Source organism: Tachypleus tridentatus, chromosome 11 (genome assembly GCF_004210375.1).
Source record: "Tachypleus tridentatus isolate NWPU-2018 chromosome 11, ASM421037v1, whole genome shotgun sequence".
NCBI classification, from domain to species: domain Eukaryota; kingdom Metazoa; phylum Arthropoda; class Merostomata; order Xiphosura; family Limulidae; genus Tachypleus; species Tachypleus tridentatus.
The window spans coordinates 76451733-76461441 of NC_134835.1; the positions used below are offsets into that span (position 1 = coordinate 76451733).

Here is a 9709-nt window from a genome sequence, read left to right on the forward strand (position 1 = left end):
TCATCCATTGGTTGTAATAATCACTTCTTAAACCTGAAAATAAAAAAAAACATCCAATGGAGATTCGCTGGTTGGAACATCTAAAGCTGATTACAGCCTGGAACATGTTTTGTGACTTATGCAAATTATCGATCAAAACACTAATAGAATAGAATCAAATTGACAACTTAATTGTTAGATCCTCTTATGCGTCAGTTATTAGATATTTATAAAGTAGCACAAAATGCTCATTATTTGTTATACAAGTGTAATACTGCAGAAGGTTTTTCATGCTAAAATTGATAATCGATGAATCGTTATCTCCGTAACTACTGAGACGTTTCGTAGTCCGTGTCAAGTTGCGCACCTGAATAATCTTGTCAAAGCTGGATCATGGTTGCGTAGCAACATAGCATTCTATTCTTGGTCGATTCCGCTGCAAAGGCAAATTTACTACATCTTACTGGTAAGTGTGTTTAACTTTAACTGTGTTATTTACTTTATACGTTTTGAAACAAATTTTATTGTTAAAAATGTTTGAATAGTTCCTTTTAAATAACAAGAGCAGTTATACTGCACTGGAATTCATTTCACAGGTCTTTTGGTTATATTGTATTAGGCATATATATATATATCATTCGTACTTAGCAGTCATGCATGACGAACGGACAAGGTTAAATGGCTTGTGAGAGTTTCGAAACAAATATCATAAACTGAAGTTATTTAATTGAAGTCAAGGCGTAAAAGGCTACCACCTACATAACATTCTCTATCTCAGGACGGCTGGTATGGGTATTAACACTTTTACTAATAAAGCAGAGACCAACGTTTCAACCTTCTTTGGTCACATTTTTACTTCAAGTGGGTTTCTGGTCATCACGAATTACACAGTAGTCTATATGTCTAATAACGAAGATGGTCCAAGTTCTTTGTAGTTTTTCTCACATCACAAAAATTATAGTACAAGAAAATTGAGCATATCATAACTTTTCTAAGCTGATCAAATATGGTAAGGAATTATCAGAGGTATGACCGAAAATATTGTTTATAGAAAAGTTACCCGGATGGCGATTCATTGCAGTCTAATCGTTATAAGTTTTAGAGCTTTGTAAGGTATAGCTTTAACACTCTAACTATTTATTGACAACTTGCTCTAAAGAACTGTTTCCAATAATTCATAAATTACTTTTTGAGTTATTTTAGGTCCTACCTATACTGCTAGTTGACTTTTGATAATAATTTCAGATATTTTTGTAGGTTTTTTTCAGCGAGTTGACAATCCTCATAGTAGAAGCGTCAATACAGAAACTGAAATAATTCTGGTAAGCATACAATAATAATATATTCTTTTTACCTTTAAAATTTGGCGTTAGAAGCATTCAAATAACTGTTGCGAGGCCCTGATGTACAAACAGATAGATTAAGCTGTAAGTTTTGTGTGAATTTGTGGTTAGTATTGCACACTAGGGCTTTCTTTAATCAATTTTTAATCAAGTATCAAAGATTAGGTGTTTGTATATAAAATTAAATTAACTGACCAGCTTTTTTTATTGCTATAAATTTCCTAAAACTTGAAGATATCAATGTTTAGGTTCATAGTGATGTTATTATCTTTACGTAACTCTAGAACTTTAATATTTAGCTTTAAAATCTTCAAATTTAAGATTTTCAAACAATTTACAGCGAAATAATAAAAGTTTCATTACCCATATAATTTGTTTTACTTGTTTTTTTTTAATTTCGCGCAAAGCTAATCGAGTGCTATCTGCGCTAGTCGTCCCTAATTTTGCAATGTAAGACTAGAGGGAAGGCAGCTAGTCATCACCACTCACCGCCAACTCTTGGACTAGTCTTTTGCCAACGTATAGTGGGATTGGCCGTTACATTATAACGCCCCCACGGCTGAAAGGGCGAGCACGTTTGGTGTGACGGGGATTTGAACCCACGACCTTCAGGTTACGAGTCGAGTGCTTTAACCACCTGGCCGGACCTTTGACTTGTAAATTCTGAAAGTTTTCCATATCAATTTTCTTGAATGATTATACCTATGAAATAACACATCTGAAAAATGAAAGGTGGTATTTAAAAGAATGGCAAAAAATTATATCCTATACTATTTTAGTCTGTCCTTGCTATGTTTTGCTACACAAAGAAATGGTAATATTTCTTATTAGCTTATTGGTAACCATTAGGATTGTGTTAAAAACCCTCTGCAATAATCTTTGAAATACTCTTCTAATGGGGTATTGGCTTTTGAAACCTCTTTCTTATAACACCCTATTTATAAATAAAACTAACGTTGGAGGTGTCATAATTCACAATCGATAAATATTGATTTGGTATTAATTATAGATCAGAATCAGTATTATATCTCCAGTGGCACAGCGGCATGTCTTCCGCCTAGAATCCAGGTTTCGTGCCCGTAATGGGCAGAGCAAACAGATGGCCATTGTGTCGCTTTGTGCCTAAATACAAACAAACAAATAGACTGAGTAATGTAATGACGTCCATGAATGTAATAATAATTTTCTCTTTATTCCTTAATGATACTAAATAGTTTTGTTTTGTCTTTTTTCTCACATTACGCTACATAACATGGATTACACACAGTAATCTCTAATCTTTTCCTTCTTCGAAATATACGTTCTCTTTGCTAATTTCCTCATAACAATCGAGCCCCTCACTGCCAGTAGAATTACAAAGCTGGTATCCGGGCTTCAATACCCGTGGGAGGCAGAGTGCAGATAGCCCATTGTGTAGCTTAGGGCTTTATGACAAACAAGAAACACAAAGACTGACTCAGTAAGCGTGAGAAAACATAAGAGATTATTTTATTAATTTTAATTCGTTTTCAATAAATTAAGTTAGTAAAATAACTTTTATGATTTTGTTTAATTGAAAATATTCCAAAATAGTTACTTTTTGTCTGAAACTGAATGTTTTTACAAATATCCACTTCCCATTCAGCTGTGTGTGTTTTTTTTCCTCACAATAACCCTTAACCATAAACAAAAATTTATGATGAAACCTTTTTTTTTTTCATAGAAACTTGTTTCAAAATTCTAAGGCATTTCGAGCCTTTGGAATGTATACATTTGAACGTAATTGGTTTTATCAAGCCTGATCTAAAAGTAATGAAAATTCGACTGTAAATTTGACGATTTTATGTTATTAGTTTCATATTCCAAACATAACTAGGAATTATATTTATAAAAAAAAATATTGTACATTTATTACGTAGCGAGGAATCGATGCGTGAAATCTCGACACCAGGAAGTTAAGGTTGAGAGAGATCGGGTGAAGTTACTCGGGCATAGTGTCTCTTCACTAACAACCTGTGATAGACATCAGTGCTCATTTCCGACCTACTGAGTTTGCTATTATGCGGTAAATAGATAGGAAGTTGATATCCTGAGACAAAAGTTGGTAAGGGAATATTGTTGTTTTAAAATGGAAAGGGAGAATGCAGGTATTAATTTTTTGTTACAGCTTTAAAATAAACAGAAGGTCCCAAATGCTTTTTCAATTTTAAGATTATTGATGTAGCGAAATTAGAAAACATTGTTCAAAGCTTATTCATGCATATACATATAGTTATTATAATTTCAAACATTTTAACGTTTCACAGGAACGTTTATCAGGAAAACATCATGTAACATTCGTGTGTAATGTGCTCTGTTTGTGGATATTTGTTTTACATATGAAATTCAGGTATGGTGCCCCGCTGGTCCAGTGGTAAGTTTACAGATTTACAACACTAAAATCACAGGTTAGATTCCCAACGATGGGGTCAGCAGATAGCTCGATGTGGCTTTGCTGTACAAAAATACGCACAGGTCAGGTATTTTCAAAATTTTGCACATAAAATAAACTCATGAAAACAAAATTAACTGTAGCGACAAAAGTCTTATATATTTAGATAAGGAATTTATTTCATGAAGAAAATATTAGGCACAAATAAAGCTATAGAATGCTTTAAAATCAATAAAAGATTTTCAAATGTTGGAGCATAACGTCTCCAGTTATTTCTGTCTTCATCGATGGTTGATTTCAAAATAAGATATCTTAGAAATATTTAGTTGTTTGCATCTAACCATAAAGCTACACAACAAATATCTGTTCTGTTCCAAACACGGATATCGAAATCTGTTTTTTAGCATGAGAAGTCCAAAGTCTTACCGCTGACCACTGAGGAGCAGGACGTTTTCTCACTGTAATTTCAGTAGATTTAAATTCATATTAATAGTGTAAATTACGTCTTCTAAAATGTTCATATGAGTCTACTTTGTCGCTTATGCGAGTGTTATGATTTAATGTTAAAACCTTCTAAACACTATACATTGAGTCCGAATCGAAGAGAATCATTAAAAAAAAACCAAACTAATCTAGTGAATTCAGAACTCCTTTTCGTTAAGAGAAGAAAAAACTTAAAGCAATTCGACCTTTGACCACTGACGATAATATATATAGTTTTTACAGAAAATTCTTGTAGCAATTTAATATTTGAGATTCAATTCTCAAACCCAATAGGCTAGTGGGAAAAAATCAAAGAAAATTCGACTTGGTACATACAAAGGAGCATAACGAGCAGTTGTGTTTGTTTGTTTGTAACTAAGCACAAAGCTACACAAAGGGCTATCTATGCTCTGCGCACCACGGGTATCGAAACCAAGTTTCTAGTGTTGTAAGTTCGCAGATACATCGCTGAGTCACTGGAGGTCGACCAGTTGTGAGGCTAGTTTCGCAAATTGGATAATGATATTAAATACTCCAGCTGCTAATTTTCCATAATAGTTAACACAGTGATACACAGGTCAGTGCAACTGGCTGCTGTGAAAAGCAGAAATATGGCACTGAATGTTGTTCTTAAAATAGTCTGTGGACAACCAACAGTTTCAGATTACACTATAACCAAAATATTGCGTGTATGAGATTTGGTGACATGAGTCTGAATGTACAGGGATAACCTAATTGTGATTGACTCACCAAATTCATAGCATATCTAATTCTAGCATTCTTTGTAACAAGTAGTTGTGCTCGTGAATGTAATGTCCTGATGAATGCCTCTTACTTGCAAAAGAGATAACACCAGTTAGCTATAATCTGCTGACAATATGCACTTGTAATCATAGCAATTCATTAATCATCTTTTGTGGACTCGTAAAACAGTAAGTCCTAATAATGGCACTGCTTGCAAACTAAATCCAGACAGTCATCTTAGTTCAAGAGGACATTCAACGAATGCATGCGAATTTGTGTAACACCTGGTAATTCATCTGTGGGTGTTCACTTTGAAGTCGAATTGGACTTTATCAATTTATACAAATGCTGTCAAGCCAATTAAGATTTACGTTAAAACCTGCAATTAATTAAAAGCTCAAATACATCTCTGGGTTGGCAATATGCAGTTCTTACGGTCTTGTATGGAAACAGATTTAGCATTTTGTGCATCACATTACTCACATGAGTCACCAAAACTCGTAATAACTTTATAGATGTTCAATGTTTTTTGTAGATTATCTTGTCTGATGATGATTGTTGAATACCTACAACAATATCTACAGGTGTAGGTGGGTGTCCAGATTGTGGTACATTGGCCACAGATTTCATTTGATTTTTACATATCCAGTCATTTTCAACTTGTTTGCCATCCATTAATACATGTTTGACATTTTATTTTGCCAGTTGAAGTTTCTGGCTGTAAATGATAAAAACACACCATAAACTGACCAAGGTTTGACGGCGACCTAAGTGTTAATCACTTGAAATGACGTCACAATTACCTTCTTAGGCATTGTATCGTGATTTGTATCAACAGTATTCTTCTCGAGATCAATTTACATCTGATACATGTAGTTTTTTTTACTATTAAAGACAATTCTAAAAAATATTACATGTATTGTTTACATGCGATGTTCCTTGGAGATTAATAGAAATTAAAGTGGGGATATTTTTAATTTTCTTTCTGAAAGACACCAAATAGACATTATATAGCGATGAAATACCACAGCACTGAGGATTACGAAATAAAAATAATATAACCCATTTATCCTACCTTGGTCACCTTACGTTTATAATATCGTCTTTTTGGTTTTGTTTTCCCTATGTGGATAATTTTGCTGTGGGTAGCAAATGGAAGAATCAGAGTGAATTATTTATTTTAAAACTCTTAATTTCTAGAAAGTGTAGAGGATAGAAAATATTCTTCTAGAATTAATTTTATGTTTCCTAAATATTGTAAAAGTGTACAAAGTGCAAGTGTAGGTAGTAATTTAAAAGAGATTAAACAATCAATTAAGAACACTATAGCTGATACAAGACATTGTCTGTCTCATGCTCAACATCGAAAAAAATATTTCTTCTCAGTTCTTTGTAATATAACACATTAAAGTACACTGAAGATTCTTCCATTATAACGAGTCAAGGAACTACTGCAGCTAAAAGCTATCAATAATCTTAATTCTACAACTTTTTGCTTCATTAAATAAGTCATTAAAAGGAAGAGCAGACATAAAGGAAAATAAACTTGTATTTGATTTGGGCAAAGCAACTAAATAGCAAAAGATGATTAAAAGGTGTAACAGTTGTTGGACAAAATGCAGACATTCGATTCTTCCAAAAGGAAATAATGCAGTAAATTCAGAAATTATTATATACAACAACCTGTTAAAGAAGAAACAATATCAAAACAAATAATTCAGTATTCAGTCATGTGGAAATCTGTGCTTTGTTTTTGCTTCAAAGTTTCCAGCAAAACTAATTTTTAACTGTCGCCAAAATTTATCACTTTTAAATCAGCATGAAAAGTCATTATATAGCATAGAAATATTTCAGGAGCAAATAGAAACAGAATCTCAATTGAAACTAAGCCAAACAAATGACAGAAAATCTGGTTAAAAAAGAACTTGAGCGTTGACAAAATATTGAAAGATTTATTACCTAGATCAGGGGTCACCAAACTACGGCCCGCGGGCCGGATATTGCCATCGAGGTTATTTTGTCCGGCCCGCCAGCAGGTAGCCGCTTGGAAATAGAAAGTGACATTTCATCTGCAGTGAATTTCATTCGGGGTCATGCACTTAATCATCGCCAGTTCAAGGCGTTTCTTGAAGAAATTGATTCGTATTTCTGTGACTTGCCTTATCACACGGCGGTGAGGTGGCTCAGCTGCGGTAAAGTCTTGTCTTGTTTTTATAAACTGAGAAGAGAAATAGAAATATCTCTTATCGAGAAATATAGAGCCGATCCACTTCTGTCGGATCTAACCTGGTTGTCAAACTTGTCATTTTTGTTTGACATCACATCCCACATGAATGAATTGAACTTGAAACTTCAGGTGAAGAATAACATTGTCTGTGTTCTCTATAGAATCATTAAAGGATTTTGGAGAAAGCTGTCATTGTTTGAAGCACATTTGGAAGGAGGAAACCTCTCTCATTTTCAGTGTTTCAATGAGTTTCATGCTGGAATCACAGAAGATGTCAACCTGGAGTTTCAAAAAAAGATTATTGGTGATTTAAATAAGCATTTTTAGACAGATTTTCGGATCTCGACAGAATCGAAAGTCGCATTCTCTTTTTCAGAATCCTTTTGATTATGTCATTGATGACGTGCCAGTGGAATTCAGCTGGAGATCATCGATTTGCAAGGAAATGAATTGTTGAAAGCAAAACACAGAGAGGGACAACTTATTGAATTTTACAGCTGAAGATGATTTTCCAAAGCTGAAGCAGTTTGTATCTGCTATGGCATCAGTGTTCGGAACAACTTATGTCTGTGAACAAGCATTTTCAAAAATGAAGTATATGAAGTCGGTACATCGATCAAGGTTGACTGGTGAACACTTGAAAGCAATTCTAATGATTGGATGCAGTAATTCAAAACCGAACATTGAAGATATTTTGAAACCCAAACGCCAATTTCATAAATTTCACTAACTTTTTTGCGGCTTAGTAAAATTCAGATATGTACTCACTATGTGCGATGTGACAATTGGTTTTGCTAATGTCACCTTTTGATAACCTTTTAGTAAATAAAAATTTTGGTTGTATTTCTGTTTGTTTTTTATTATATGTGTGTATTGTGTGCTACTCCCACATGGCTAATGTGGCATCCTAAACTTAGTGTTAAGTCTTTTACAGAGAGCTTTTGTTCAAGCTTATGAGTATTGAACATAATGATCATGTGGCCCGTGCTTCTCATTCCCCCAAGTAATCTGGCCCCCTGTGAAAAAAGTTTGGTGACCCCTGATCTTGATCATGAAACTCAAGATGTTGCTCTTCGGACCCAAAAATGGGAAGTTCATAAAACTAGTTAAATATTTTGCCATGTTTAATATTGTCATAAAAGAATACATTAGAAGAACTACAATGGAAGAAATCCGTAAGTATTGCCAACTAAAGAACCATACGAATAAGATGAGTAAATGTATTTTCAGTAAGATCTAGATTCTCATGTTAACTGCTCCCAACTATACCCCAGACTTAAGCCACATATAACAGGTGAGAATTATCATTTGGTTTGCTCAATCCACACAAAAGTGGCATTTATTTTTGAAAATGGTGTCACCAACATCAACAAACACGTCCTTGAATCTAGACACTGAATGACAAGAGATGTCATTAGCCTTGGTGTCAAGCAAATTCTATCTGATTAGCCTTGGTGACTATCCACTCAATGCCAAGTAAACTCTATGTGAATAACCTTAGTGCCTGTCCACCTGATACCAAGTGAATTCTCTATGTGGTTAACGTTGGTGGCTGTTCATCTGATGCGAACTGCTTCGTTTGCTGACTGCCCTCAGTCGTATTCCATCTGGGTCCCCATTCAGATAATTTTAAACCTATTTAAGTCTATTACATTAAACCTTTATCTTTTTGTTAGTAAAATGTTTATATATTTTACTCGTAAACTTGCTGTTATAGCAGTCACTATTATTGACCACCTAAGTAGTTCGGCCTAGAGTTTTGGATTTCTGACAGGTAGCGTTGTAAAGAATTTATCAGTGCAAGAGAACTGTATGACGAATTTCACGTCATCTCATAGAAAATAACTAAGATTGTCTCGAAAAGAGCATTAGAAAGCAGATCTGATGCATTTTGTAACAGAAACAAACCCTATGGACTCACCAACAAACACTCTTTAACCCACAACCATTAAGCAATACAGTTGTGTTAGAAACTATAGCTGTAGCAAGTATTAAAGTCAACGTAGACAAAAACGAAATTCAAATCCTTGGAAAATACATAGACTTAGCAGACCCTACTGGAATACACGTATAAAGTTAAATTAAAATTTTCATTTTACAACACGCTGGTATGGCTTGGTGGTCAGAGCGCTCAACCAGAGATCCGCAGGTTGCAGAATCGAATCCCTGTCACTGCAGATATTTTCATCTGTGAGTGGTTGTAATGTGTAGTCCATCCTATTATTCGTTGGTAAAAGAGTAGCCATAGAGCAGGTAGTGGATGGTGCTGAGTAGCTGTCTTACCTCTAGTCTATCGCTGTTAAATTAAGGATGAGTAGCTTAGACAGTCCTAGAGTAGCTTTAGGAGAAATTCAAAACAAATCAAACTCAATACCCTTGTCACAATATAAATTCAGTTGACGTTTCGAGTCATCCAATGTTGCTAGTGCAGATAAAATCTTTTCTAAAGTGAAATTCATAAAATCTGAGATTAGCTATGACACAAATAAAACAGGTTGGGATGATAGCAATTTCAATCGACCA

The 9709-nt window shown here is 34.3% G+C and overlaps 1 long non-coding RNA gene across 1 annotated transcript; it reads left to right on the forward strand.

Annotated features, from left to right (window-relative positions):
* Positions 1 to 332: 332 nt before the first annotated feature.
* On the forward strand, positions 333 to 3419 carry LOC143231538 (uncharacterized). Its single transcript, XR_013016969.1, has 3 exons — positions 333 to 445; positions 1237 to 1301; positions 3221 to 3419. It is a non-coding gene; the product is annotated as an uncharacterized LOC143231538 (long non-coding RNA).
* Positions 3420 to 9709: the final 6290 nt, after the last annotated feature.